This window comes from Oncorhynchus mykiss, chromosome 30 (genome assembly GCF_057628025.1).
Source record: "Oncorhynchus mykiss isolate SJ-2025 chromosome 30, ASM5762802v1, whole genome shotgun sequence".
Lineage (NCBI taxonomy): Eukaryota > Metazoa > Chordata > Actinopteri > Salmoniformes > Salmonidae > Oncorhynchus > Oncorhynchus mykiss.
The window spans coordinates 35,918,629-35,933,381 of NC_143051.1; the positions used below are offsets into that span (position 1 = coordinate 35,918,629).

Sequence of the window (14,753 nt, forward strand, 5' to 3'; positions counted from 1 at the left end):
AGCATCTCGTCATTATGTACGGATCTCTGGCCTGTTCCACTTTAATTTTATGCCTCCTACGTTAGGAAAGATACACACAGACTGCATAAACTGCATGAGAGAGGATTGTGCATAACACAAAGACGAGAGTGACAGCTCTGCAGCATACTTAGGCAGGCTAGCTAAATAGGATGACTAAAGACAGTACAGTATGGGGAGGACGTAATGTTTGCATGGCCTGGCTGGCTGATTGCTACTGCCTGAGCAGAGATGAGATGATCACTTTTAAGCTGCAATATGTAACGTTTTGTGCGACCCGACCAAATGAACATAGAAATGTGAGTTATAGATCTGTCATTCGCATTGAAAGCAAGTCTATGTGCGCTACTTCTATGCTTCCCATGCTGAAGTTTTTTGTTTTACTTTTGGTTTTGTATACCAGCTTCAAACAGCTGAAAATACAATATTTCACAGAGGTTTAGATGGTACAGTGATTCTCTACACTATACTTGCTTGTTTTTGTCACAAACTGAAATTAGGCAAACTGTTGTAATTTTAGCAACCAGGAAATGGTGGAGCGATTTCTGCATATTTCAAATAAAAATGATGTTTTATCGTAATATCCTTTTGTTCTATTGATGTCCATCCAATACGGACATTACACAGACAATGGAATATTTTCAAAGTTTGGGCAATTGAATGTTCACTCATTCTGGCTTTGGAATTTCTATGAAAAAGCTCTAAAAATCATTGTAACGTCATTATCTCATAATGCATTTCATGTTAAAAAAAAAGAATTACCGAAACCGAAATTGAAGCTGTGATTCTTGTTTTGTATAAGAAACCTGAACCGACCTCAGAAAGCACGAATCTCTCAGCACTACTATTTAGTCATCTTACTCTTTCCTCTTGCACAACACTATCCTTAAAGGCTGAAGCTAGCTACACCCAGGCTCCATTGTAACAAGATTAAGGAGAGGACAGCAGATGTGTTGAGTGACGGATATGAGGGGCTCTGAGGGCATGCAGGACATAGGAGGTTGTACAGTAGTGCAGTGCAGTCGACACATTGAACTGGACGTCATTAAGGACCCGAAATACAGTGGAGTTGCATGTGCAGACAATGGAGAATTAGTCGATTGTAATGTACAGATGTTCCTGTATAGATTTATAGGCCGTCCGTTCTCTTCAGATGATTATAAGATTTTGCAATTAACAGATATACTGTAGACATGCAATGAACATTAGAAAGAGTGAAACGAGAGAGCGCAAGATGAAAGAGAGACATTAGTTTTGGTACTCTGATAGCAAACAAGCTCCAGGCATTTAGTCTATAATTAAATAGATGAAGCAGGCAGCGACATGCTGAGGCGATGTCAGAGAAAACGGCACACACACACACACACGCACGCGCGCACACACATTCTTAGACCCCACACAACCAAGAAACCCCCCTACCCCATGCCAGATGCAGCTGTGCTTGCAGGCGAACAGCAGGTGCTTGCAGGCGAACAGCAGGACATGGGGAGGGCTATTTCGGGGCCGGGCCAGATTGAATTAAATCCGTATTAATCCCAGTTGAAATTGTGTCATTCTTCTGAGCAACACTAAATCCAAATCAAATTATTCAGCACTCGGAGCCTGTCCCCCCCAGGCTCCCCCCACCCCCCATCTTGCCTCTGTTCAGTGTTTCGCAAGCTGTGGTTTATAAAGGCTGAGCTAATTACTAGTGACAATCTAGAGCCAGTAGAAACATCCCTAATGAAAGGACTGACTGGGATTCGTCATTGAGACAACAGTATGCCCTCTGAAGATGGGCAGAACTAAATCACAGGAGAACACACTGGAGCCTCTAGTCTGCAATCCCCAGTACATCTGGTGAATTCACAATGGTTTCTCTATTTATCTTTCCCTTCCTTACTCGCTCTCTGTCCTTGTCACTTTCACCTATTTTGTAACGTATGTGGAGTATGGAATATGTACTTCCGTGTGTGTGTGTGTGTGTGTCCTGTTCTGTATGAAGTGGTCAATCAGACCTACACCTCCCACATAACCATCTAGTTGTGGAGAAAGATGGATGTGTGTGTGTGTGTGAAGGAATAGTGTGGGAGAGGAAGCAGCCGGTAGTGTGTGTGGGAATTTGATTAGTTAAATCCTGACAGTTTTGACATGCCCATCCAACAGCAGAGCCACACACACACATACTGTTACCAGGGTGGGACACACACACACACACACACACACACACACACACACACACACACACACACACACACACAGGCAATTCACGGTAACAGAATTGTGCGGGGACTTTCACTTAAAATATTTCAAAGTATAACAAACCATACAACTCTATGCACAAAGGACAACTTTCATCAATTTACACGGAACATTTGACAAGAAACACATTCTGGAAGAACTGTGCAGATGCAAAGTTTGGTAACAGAATGTCGGTAAAATCTCCTTCAGTGGTTTATGTGTTCACGATTTCCATAAACGGTTAAATATCTGCTCTGAAATAAGATTCCACATTGACTTTGAAAAAAACATATATTTTGGTTATTGAACTACAACAAGTGAAGTGGATTTACATCCTGTAACAGATTTGCAGCAATTTCAGCACGCGTCCCTGATCTGCACGACACAGGAATGCATAATTATAGATATGATTTGCATTCTCTTCATGGTGATCCTAGATAGGTTCACAAATGTACAGTACCAGTCAAAAGTTTGGACACACCGACTCATCTAAGTTTTTCTTTATTTTTACTATTTTCTACATTGTAGAATAATGGTGAAGACATCAACACTATTAAATAACACACAAAGGACAAAACAAAGTGTTGAACAAATCAAAATATATTTTATATTTGAGATTCCTCAGTCACCCTTTGCCTTGATGACAGCTTTGCACACTCTTGGCATTCTCTCAACCAGCTTCATGAGGTAATAACCTGGAATGCATTTAAATTAACAGGTGTACCTTGTTAAAAGTTAATTTGTGGAATTTCTTTCCTTCTGAATACATTATGTTGTGACAAGGTAGGGGGGTTATACAGAAGATAGCCCTATTTGGTAAAAGACCAAGTCAGCTCAAATAAGCAAAGAGAAATGACAGTCCATCATTTCTTTAATACATGAAGGTCAGTTAATGCAGAGAATTTCAAAAACTTTGAAAGTTTCTTCAAGTGCAGTCGCAAAAACCATCAAGCGCTATGATGAAACTTGCTCTCATGAGGACCGCCACAGGAAAGGAAGACCCAGAGTTACCTCTGCTGCAGAGGATAAGTTCATTAGAGTTACCAGCCTCAGAAATTGCAGCCCAAATAAATGTTTCACAGAGTTCAAGTAAGATACACATCTCAACATCAACTGTTCAGAGGAGACTATGTGAATCAGGCCTTCATGGTCGAATTGCTACAAAGAAACCACTACTAAACGACACCAATAATAAGAAGAGACTTGCTTGCTCCAAGAAACACGAGCAATGGACATTAGACCATTGAAAATCTGTCCTTCGGCCTAATGAGTCCAAAACTTCCAACTGCCGTGTCTTTGTGAGATGCAGATTAGGTCAACGGATGATCTCCGCATGTGTGGTTCCCACCATAAAGCATGGAGGAGGTGGTGTGATGGTGTGGGGTTGCTTTGCTTGTGACACTGTCTGTTATTTATCTTGAATTCAAGGCACACCTAACCAGCATGGCTACCACAGCATTCTGCAGCGATACGCCATCCCATCTGGTTTGTGCTTAGTGGGACTATGACCCAACCAAACCTCCAAGCTGTGTAAGGGCTATTTGACCAAGAAGGAGAGTAATGGAGTGCTGCATCAGATAACCTGGCCTCCACAATCACCTGACCTCAACCAAATTGAGATGGTTTGGGATGAGTTGGACTGCAGAGTGAAGGAAAAGCAGCCATCAAGTGCTCAGCATATGTGAGAACTCTTTCAAGACTGTTGAAAAAGCCTTCCAGGTGAAGCTGGTTGAGAGAATGCGTTGAAGAATCTAAAATATATTTGTTTAACACTTGTTTGGTTACTACATGATTCCATATGTATTATTTCATAGTTTTAATGTGTTCACTATTATTCTACAATGTAGAAAATAGTTCAAATAAAGAAAAACCCTTGAATGAGTAGGTGTGTCCATACTTTTGACTGGTACCTTATAAATAAGCAGTATCCTCCTTAGCATATTTGAGTATCATTCTACCACTGGCCCCTTTATTTTAATGAGCTCTGCCACCAAACAAGACCAAATTTGGTTGGTCCATACCGGGCCAAATCTGAACCAACCATAGACGTCTATGTTTCACAAGTTTGGACATCAAAGTACACCACAGTAGAGCTCAGTAGAGCTCAGTAGAGTACAGCACAGTAGAGTACAGTAGACAGTATAGTTCAGTACAGTAAAGTAGGGTACAGTACAGTAGAGTAGAGTATAACACAGCACAATACAGTACATTATAGTATACTGAACTATAGTGTGCGCTACTGAACTCTACTTTACAGTACTGTACTGAACTATACTTTTCTTTGATGTACTCTCCTGTGATGTACTGCATTGTACTGTACCGTACTGTGCTGTCCAAACTGAACCCAACTGTTTTTTGTTACTACTATGACTTCCCATTCAATTGCAGAAATTCCGTTACGGACTTTTCAGAAATTCCTTTACGAAATTTGGTAACGGAATTTAGAGCTTAATCACTTAATAATTCATAAAATGTATAACAATAAAAATACTATAAGTAATTTAGGTCTACTTTTACTTGTTACTTCTGTGATCTTTCATTATCCTCCCTCCTCACGAGGGAGTGAAATTAGACAATATCTATGAGGTATGTGGATTTTTGGTAACGAAATTCCAAGGCACAAGGCAATGTTTATTACATTTACAGAAGGCAGAAGAACATTTCCCAAAGTAAATATGTGTTGGTATTAGAAACTAAATATACTGTAAGTGTTGATATTATTTGTCAGGGGTCTTTAACATTATAGCGTTTTGATGTATTTCTAATACCCATTAAGACTTTTACTGGTAGATGTTTTCTAAAACCACCTTTCCATCGGTTTGATCAGAAATCAAAGCCTCAGCTTATTCCTAATCTTTATATGCATTATTTAAAACAAATATAGACTCTACCCAATTTGATATCCTCCTATGAACTTCACGTTGGTGACCCCCCCCCCCCCAACACACACACACACACACACACACACACACACACACACACACACACACACACACACAATGTTTTACTAAATGTTTTTCAATATAGTCTGTCTGTCCATCTGTCTATCTATCCTTTCTCTCTCTCCATCTCTGGGCGATAGGGGTCTGAATCGTAGGTGTTGGACAGCTTCTTTATGCCTATAGGGCTTTACACACAGAAGAGTTATAGGGGTCCATAGAGAGAGCAAGAGGAGAGAAAGAGAAGGAAACAGCAGGGAACCTGTTTACACTGCTGACATACAACCCACCTCACCTGTGCTCCGAGACACACTTCTCAAAATCTCCTGGCGAGGGAGAGAGAGAGAGATGTCTCTGACAAGCCAACCCCATCCCCCTACCAGCCATGGTTTCCCATCTACTTCTGTCAGTGAACAAGCCCAAGGAATGAGAGATGAGAGAGAAGATGTGAAAAAAAGAAAGGAAGAGATGGGTGGGGGGTTGGAGGGGTCTACTGTCAACCACATCTGTCTTCACCCGTCTGCTAAACGTCTACCAGGTGAAGCCTGGGAGAAGAAAAAAAATTACCTCAAAGCAATGTGCCGTGCTGCCACAATGCTCCTTGCAATGTGCCGTGCTGCCACAATGCTCCTTGCAATGTGCCGTGCTGCCACAATGCTCCTTGCAATGTGCCGTGCTGCCACAATGCTCCTTGCAATGTGCCGTGCTGCCACAATGCTCCTTGCAATGTGCCGTGCTGCCACAATGCTCCTTGCAATGTGCCGTGCTGCCACAATGCTCCTTGCAATGTGCCGTGCTGCCACAATGCTCCTTGCAATGTGCCGTGCTGCCACAATGCTCCTTGCAATGTGCCGTGCTGCCACAATGCTCCTTGCAATGTGCCGTGCTGCCACAATGCTCCTTGCAATGTGCCGTGCTGCCACAATGCTCCTTGCAATGTGCCGTGCTGCCACAATGCTCCTTGCAAGCTCCATAACGCCCTTTGACATTGAAATGCTTCTAGTTTCTCTAGCTCCACTGATACACTAACCCCACTCTGCCCCCCCCCCTGTCGCCTGCCACTGTGACCTGTGACCTGTGTCATTATCACTGAGAGATATTAGAAGGCAAATCGATATGTTCTGGTCACCCAGGCTGTATCTGGCAGCTAGTTAAGCAATGGGAGTAGGCTAAGTTATCAATTACTGTCAAGACAAAGAACACACACACCAACCACCCAAACAATTTATTAACCCTCACATAATCCTGTTTGTTATTTTGGGACACCATTTCCTACTGTTTGACTCTTGCCTTTGTGGTTTTCTGTCGGTAGCTAGAGGTCAAACGTGGATATTCAACAAACAGTATCCTAACAATGAAGGGGAAAGAGGAGAGGTAGATATAAAAAGAGAGGTAGATGGGGAGAGAACTGAGCGGTGGAAAGGAGAGAAGCAAAGAAAAAGGGGGGAGAGAAGGGAGAATGTGTCAGCCGTGCATGTGGCTACTTTCTAATTAGCTGGCAAAACTGACAAGCGATCGCAGCGAGCGACTGAAGCATTAGATTAAACGACGCTCTGTATTTAACACTGATGGCCTGTATGCTCCGGTGCTCAGGGAGCACGTTCAGAGCCCCCCCCCTTTTGCTGCCACACCAATGCACCCCGGCGCCTGACTCCAGCCTAATTGGTAATTATTCCCATGGCCCCCTCGTGGGACCTACGTTAATGAATCTCCTCTAGTGTCGGATCCGTTTACCCAGCCAGGTCTTTATAACTGGGCATGCCTCCTCACTTGTTGTAGTGGATAGGGTTCAGGGCATATGGTTAGGGGCGAAGGGTGAAGGAGGTGTTTGAGAAACACAGGTCTTTAACATGGGCAAGCTGGCTCAGTCAACATAGTATATAAGGGGTTAGGGGCAATGGGTGAGGGGGCAGCTTGTTTGACTATTTCATATCTCTGACTTGATATGTTGCTTTGCAGCACACATTACTGAAAATCTATTCGCTAAATATAATACCTAAAAGCAATACAAAACTATGGTAAAAACGAGATGTTTTAAATCTGAGATTCGAGAACATTGATATCAGGAATGGGACAAAACATCTGGCAATTTTATCAGATGCACGACATACATGGCAGATTTGTTCCCAGATGTCTACATGCCTTGAACATTCAAGTGTATTGAACACACAATAACATGGTAATATTGTGCCCCCACCCCTCTAGCCTCCAATCTTCTGAAGCAGGAAAATGTGGTGCCCTTTAATATTTATAATGGGCTCTTAGACACCTCCCTGAAATATATCCAGGGAGATTTCAAGCAATATGAGCTTATTTCTCATCCATAAATTTAACCAAGCTCCCCTCTTCCTTCTTCTCGCTCCTCCTTTTCTTCCACCCATCTCCCCCCTCTCTTTTTCTTTCTCTCTGCCAGAGATGGGATTTGAGCTTTTTCAAGTTCACCAGCAGGCCAGCCGAATCTGGCAGACAGAAAAGTTCCTCCTCCATTTCAATGGTTTCCTTTTGGAGAAAGTTTGAGCCCTCCTCACAGCCCAGAGCGGGTTCATGAAAGACTTGCTTCTATCTGATATCAAGCTGTAGTAGCTACACAAACAGAGAGAAAGACGGGTAGACAGCTCACACTACCTGATCTAACTCTACTGGCAGACCTCATGCTTGGAACGTCATTCTGCCTTTACTCACTGTTGCCTACCTGTGAGGGGAAGTTTACAAAAATGTGTCTTTTGAACTAAGACAACTTCCACTTCAAGGGTCTACGATGGTCAACAACATAAAGCAAGGTAGGTGGGGAGGCAAACCCTGGACAAAACAACAACAACAACAACAATTATTATTAGGAACGCTACCTCTTTGTTATTGTGTTTGACCTTTGCATTCGTTCACTGTAACCTGGTCATCGTTCATAGCGATGACAATGCAAACTGTCACGTTCAGTTACGGTGGCGCTAAACGAGCGTCAAACGAGGTACCTGAGTATAGGGAGTTACTTCCCTAACGCGAGAGACAACACTCCGTGACTTTCTGAGTCCCCTGGATTACATTCCTACAGAGTGGAATTCCTTTGAGACTTCTGCGGTAATGTGATTATTATTAAGGCAGGGTGACAGGGGGGGGGGGGGGGACTCCGTATTTTTCCCTGTTGCTGACATTTACTCAGCAAACCCTTTGAGAGAAGCGAGCGCTGGCACTTTGTTTTCATGCCACACTAATTATTCGACATCTCATTTGCGCAGATCAAAGGAGTGAGAGGAGACGATCTCTCATTCTCTTTAGTGTTGCCGGGGAGAGAGATGTAGCTCAAACCATAGGACTGTTTATAAGCAGCCCTGTCTCAATCAAGATGCCTAGCTGCTTAGCATTCCCCCGGCCAGACTGTTGTTGTTAGAGGAGGTAAGGCAATAAGGTGCGTGCTGCCCTAGAAGGACCTTTTTCACCCAAACATTATAACAAGCCTATCTACCGTGTCTGTAAATTGCTACTTTTCGGTACCGAATGGTAGCCAGGCATGTACTGTCGTGGCTCTCGGACATGAAATTAATGACAGTTTAAAGTCACACCTCAGAGGTTTGCGCATATTGTTGACGGCAGCACACATTCGATGTAGCTGTTACACAACCCTTCTTTCAGTGTTGGAGCATCCTGGCTGGGGAATTTATTCTGCCTATTGATCGACTGATGACTCGGCGTGTTAGCGGCGACTGCGTTGGTAAAGAAGAGAGATTGAGGCGTTGTCAGCCTCATGTCGGAGAGAAAGGACAGAGGGGCTGTCGATGACTCATACAGCTCGTGAAATCCAGAGGTATGCTTCTTGAGCCAAACATTGGCAGGTTAGCTCATCAGTTCAGAGGTGGTAGCCTATGTGGTAATCTTTGATACAGCACATGTTTAATTCTATATACTAATTCAAAATACTGAGTAGTTTCTTGCTAAGCCTATTTATTACGTCTTATCTGTGGTACTGGTTGCCCTCCGTAACTGGCGCGCTGGCAGGGGGATTGGAGCGGCAATCATTTTGAATTGAAACCATGACTTGGAAATGGTTGAAAATATCCAGAAATGTCATGGTGGTATGGCAACTGGCTGAAAAGCTTCTGAAAAGGCAGAGGGACAGGGGATGTGGACTCACACACACCAAACACCCGTTTCTCATACGCACACGCATATGCAAGCACACAGACATCACACACACACAGACATCACACACACACACACACACACACACACACACACACACACACACACATCCAGGATTTTCTTTCTGGATCAAAAAGGGACTTAGGTGGTGGGCATGGCAGGGGGGCTTGGCAGGTGGCGTGGCCAGGGACATGGAAGGCCCGTCAGCGTGGCTGAAATTTAGAGAACATTTTAGAGGACCCCATCTTGGCAGTGTAGAGAAATGTTTTGCATATTTAAACCAATTTTCTGCAATTGAGAGAAGTGTTTGCCGTTTTGAAGCTAATTTCCTACAATTCTACACATTCTACCATGGAGCTGAGATAAAATGTTGCAGTTTTAAGAGCCAAGTGCAGACAAAAACTTGATTTTCCCGTGTTGTGTGTGTATATATACAGTATTTCCACACTATCAGGTTGAAATAATTCTGTGAAATTGTGAAATTATGATAATGCACTTTTAGTGTAAGAGCGGTTTGAATAGACCTCCAGGAATTTCTGCCTGCTTTGGTGGGATAGAGTCACCAGGCAGTATAAGTTAATAGACCAATAACAAAGTGAGTTTGAAACCTCTCTGTCAATAACATCTCGTTTTCAGGTTACATATCCTTGCCTGGCTACCCAGACTCCTTGCTCCATCCAAACACTGCGACACACCCACGGATGTAAGTTTCTTCTCCACAATGAGTCTGGATCTGAGTACCTCCCAGACTCTTCACCGAATGCGAACACATTTGGGGGTCGTCTGATTGTACCAGAAACCGATGGGTTTGGGCCAGAGCCAGAACACACGTGGGTAAAGCGGCGGTTTGAAAATGTTTAATTGGCTTTGATACTCTGATTGGTTAGAGACGATCCAATCGCTGATAACTTTTTTTGAACAACGGAACAGTGGAAGAATTCAGTGTGAGTTGTTAGGCTATACATATCCCTCGCATTAGGCTCATCCAGTTAGGCCCCTCACTCAGACAGTCCTAGCAAAATTATTGCTTGAGAAATTGCTTTTTGCTAAGAAGCTATTTTCATATATTTTTTTACAATTTTAATTGAAAAGAATCACAGTAAAGTTTTTTTTTTATTTTTTTACTGTTACCAGAAATAATTGTTACCCCGAAATAATTTGATAAATAGTTTAAAACAATGTCTGCATTGGACCTTTAAAGGTAATTTCCTGCGATTCTTCATATTCTGTCCTGGAGCTGAGATTATAATATTTTTTTTTCAGTTTCAAAGCTAATTTCCTTCAATTCTATTCATTTTGCCATGGCTATGGCTAATGCTGTGTTATTTTGCTCATACATAGTAACAAAATCCATACTGGTAAATTCATTGTTTTTGGAGTTGTTTTGTTTTACTCTAGTGTCAAAATTGACGACAAAGTGTAAATAAGATCCTTTCGGTCATGAAGTCAGTCTTGCATGCCCACTTTTGCCAATGATGTCCAATTGCCCACACACACTTGCTCGGCATAGGAGTGAAAATGGGCTTCCTTAAAGTTGGTGCAAACTTCTAATGCATTCAGCAATATTGCGCAAGATGGCAAGGAATGGACTACATACAACAAACATACGACATCATGGCTGTGACTGGTGTGTGGTGAGTAGCTAGCTATGATACTGTGATGTAACTCGCTAAATACATAGCCTCTCCCTAATGTGATATAATGTCATAGACAGGAAGATTTGCATAGCTAACGTTGCACCTGACGAGAAGGATGTAACTGAGGCCACGTTGCTATCGTTAACGTTTCCACTCGAACTGGCGAGCTAAGAAGAAGCTAAAGTTAGGTAGCTAGCCAATTCATTTCAACTAGGACAAAAATATTGATAACTAACCAAGATTTGCACGTTAGGTAGCTAGCTACTTTTAGAGGAACAGGCATGTTGTTTGGGTTAGCTCTTGTTCTCGAAAACAGGCCCTGGCGGCATTCTGCCTTTTAGTGATCAAGGGCTAGGTGATTTAGCACTAGCTAGCTAGCATTCGGGGGCTTCATCTGCTACTAGTGCTAAAACAACACGCCTGCTCTCGTGAAAGTCTGTTGTGTATTTTCTAGCGCAAAAATAAATGAAAGATGGTACTTGTCTAGACCGAGTACCAGTCTTTTAAGCTAGCATGCTACAAATACGTGTCAGCGAGCATTCAGCAATGTATCGTTACACCGCTAGTTGCATAGTACCAGCGTCATGCAGCGTCATTGGCCTGAATCTGTGTTGTACTTAACGTCACTCTATTAGTATAATTACTTCCAAACTACAGATGTTTTTTGTTGTTGTTGTTGCTATATATTTATTGAGTGATGATATTTTATTTCATTCGCAGGCTACTTACAAAAACGGGTGGATTTGTTGTTCAGCGGTTTTGTGGGAAACCCCTTACCATAGGAGGAGCAGACCGCTGAGTCAGTACGCGCCCAGGCACCAGTCCCACTTCAGGTTGGTCACATTTGGTCTGGTCATAGGTCAAAACACCGTCACTTGTCTGTCCTGGACTTCACCTACTGTAACAACCATTGATCATGTAATCAGTGCTGTGTGTACCAACTCTACCTTGTTTTTCTACAGGTGGAGAACAGGAGAGATGGTTTGTCACGGGGTCCCCCTCACTAAAAGACAGGTGGATGCAGACGTTTGAACTGGGAGAGACCTTGAACTCAGCGTTAAAATTATACGAAACACATCTATTACTTTTCGGTTTTTGGTTATTATTGAATGGAATGGTAGTCGGGGACATTGTGTATTCTTCAAACATGTCCGGAGACTGTCTTATATGGGACACCGTATGAAGGGAGGACGACTAACATGTACCACCAGACAAAATGCTGATTGGTACAGTACCTGTATCGGCTGTGAATGACAGAAGATGAAAGACGTGTAATATTTGTACCTTGTTATATTAGCAAAACACTGCTTCTATAGTATTTTTTGTGAAGGATAGTTTATTCTACATGGAACTATTACACTTGAAAGACATCATAACCCTTTGTTTCGAATATCTACATAAGTTGGCATTCTTGGCATTCTTCTCATATTACTCTGTAGGCTACTGATTGAGTCAACGCTTCTTCCTGGAGGAAGCTTGGTCAGTAGCTACTGTCGTGGGATAATCAGAATTTGTTGGTAACATATGTAAGATGTTTTATATTCATCAAATATGTGTAAGTTAATTCTCATCAGAATGGTATTTTTGTGTAATTCTGTGGTGAGGTTGCAGTTATCTGTTCTATGTCAAAACTAAGTTGCCTGGGCCGCTGAGAGGGGAGAGGTCAAAGTGTCATCATGTGTAAACATATCTTTTACTCCCTACCTTTTCTAGTGGGGAAAGAAGGGTTGCAGTGTTGTTTCTATCTTAAACTATAGCCTCACCCTCCTCTCCGTGAGTTTGTCCAGGAGTTTGTATTTAGAGTGGGTTGCATCTAAATGACAATTTGATGTATGCCTGTTGATATGGAGGGTTGGTTTAGGGTTCTGGGGTTTGAGAAAGGAGACAAAGCTGAACGATGAGTTATGTCTATGCTGTCTGACTATGTGTGTCTTTGCTATTAAAGGAACTCAGTTGCATTGTAAGGGGGCTCTCAGAGGATTCACTGGGAGACACTGAATCAATCTGAGAGTCACAGGGTTGTGATAGAGCTCATATAATTAAAGATGGACTTTTATAACTAACTCTGACTTGTGTGTGTGGTTTGCTCCCACGATTTGGTAAATAGAGGAAATTTCCACGACACTACAGAGTGGTATGAGAAGAGTGCCACCTTCTTGCATCTCACATCTGCCTGTACTTATTGAACTCTGGACCCATGGGTTTTTATTCATTTATTCTCTTCTGTATTTCACCTTTACGTAACCAGGTAGGCCAGTTGAGAACACGTTCTCATTTACAACTGCGACCTGGCCAAGACAAAGCAAAGCATTGCGACAAAACAACTCAGAGTTACACAAACAACAGTCAATAACACAATAGAAAAATCTATGTACAGTGTGTGCAAATGTAGGGAGGTAAGGCAATAAATAGGCCATGGAGGTACAATAATTACAATTTAGCATTAACACTGGAATGACAGATGTGCAGATGTATAAGTAGAGAATAGATACTGGGGTGCAAAAGAGCAAGAGGATGTTACAGGAATTAAATTCCTCTGTTTTAATACTCAATCAAAATTAAACACTCTGTCAGACTCTTATTTGTATAAAATGGACAGAGACCAGTCTTTGAAATCAACCAGCTGCGTTTATTCTCTAGAGTACTGCCCATGATACATTTTATCACAGGTTATAAACTGAAAATGACGTCAGCGTTTTCTAAACTGTTTCGTCTCTTCTTGACACTGGTACAAAGGCGGTATAGTTCTCAAGCCTTCCCACATCATCTAGAGCCAAGGTCAGCCTGTGTAGATAAGCATTCTAGCCAGTCTGGCGATATAGTTCATTCATTTCTACCAAGGAACAGACAGTCATTGTTCTAATTCTTGATTATATTTACACACATTATATTCAGTACTAGGATTAAAAAGAAAATTCATACATATACAGTAACATAATAGTATTCTGATTAGTCAGTCCTGATTGAAATGTATACATAATTAGTCATTATTGATAAAAATTCCCTTAACAGAGGATAAGTAACAATATGAGGATAAGTAACAATATGGGGATGAGGTAGTTGGATGTGCTATTTACAGATTGGCTGTGTACAGGTACAGTGATCGGTAAGCTCCTCTGACAGCTGATGCTTAAAGTTAGAGAGGGAAATATAAGACTCCAGCTTCAGTGAGTTTTGCAATTCGTTCCAGTCATTGGCAGCTGAGAATTGTAAGGAAAGGCGGCCAAAGGAAGTGTTGGCTTTGGGGATGCCCAGTGAAATATACCTGCTGGAGCGTGTCCTACGAGTGGGTGCTGCTATGGTGACCAGTGAGCTGAGATACGGTGGGGCTTTACCTAGCATAGACTTATAGATGACCTGGAGCCAGTGGGTTTGGCGACAAATATGTAGTGAGGGCCAGCCAACGAGAGCATACAGGTCGCAGTGGTGGGAAGTATATGGGGCTTTGGGGACAAAACAGATGGCACTGTGATATCTACATCTAATTTGCTGAGTAGAGTGTTAGAGGCTATTTTGTAAATGACCGCCAAAGTCAAGGATCGGTAGGATAGTCAGTTTTACGAGGGTATGTTGATTGAAGGAGGCTTTGTTGCAAAACAGGAAGCCGATTCTAGATTTATTTTTGGATTGGAGATGTTTAATGTGTGTCTGGAAGGAGAGTTTACAGTCTAACCAGACACCTAGGTATTTGTAGTTGTCCACATATTCTAGGTCAGAACCGTCCAAAGTAGTGATGCTAGTCGGGCGGGAGGGTACCGGCAGCAATCGGTTGAAGAGCATGCACTTAGTTTTACTTGCATTTTGA

The 14,753-nt window shown here is 42.4% G+C and overlaps 1 long non-coding RNA gene across 1 annotated transcript; it reads left to right on the plus strand.

Annotated features, from left to right (window-relative positions):
• Positions 1–8,144: 8,144 nt before the first annotated feature.
• On the plus strand, positions 8,145–13,011 carry LOC110488378 (uncharacterized). The gene is made up of 3 exons (XR_002468391.3): positions 8,145–8,976; positions 9,948–11,781; positions 11,911–13,011. It is a non-coding gene; the product is annotated as an uncharacterized LOC110488378 (long non-coding RNA).
• The last annotated feature ends 1,742 nt before the right edge of the window (positions 13,012–14,753 follow it).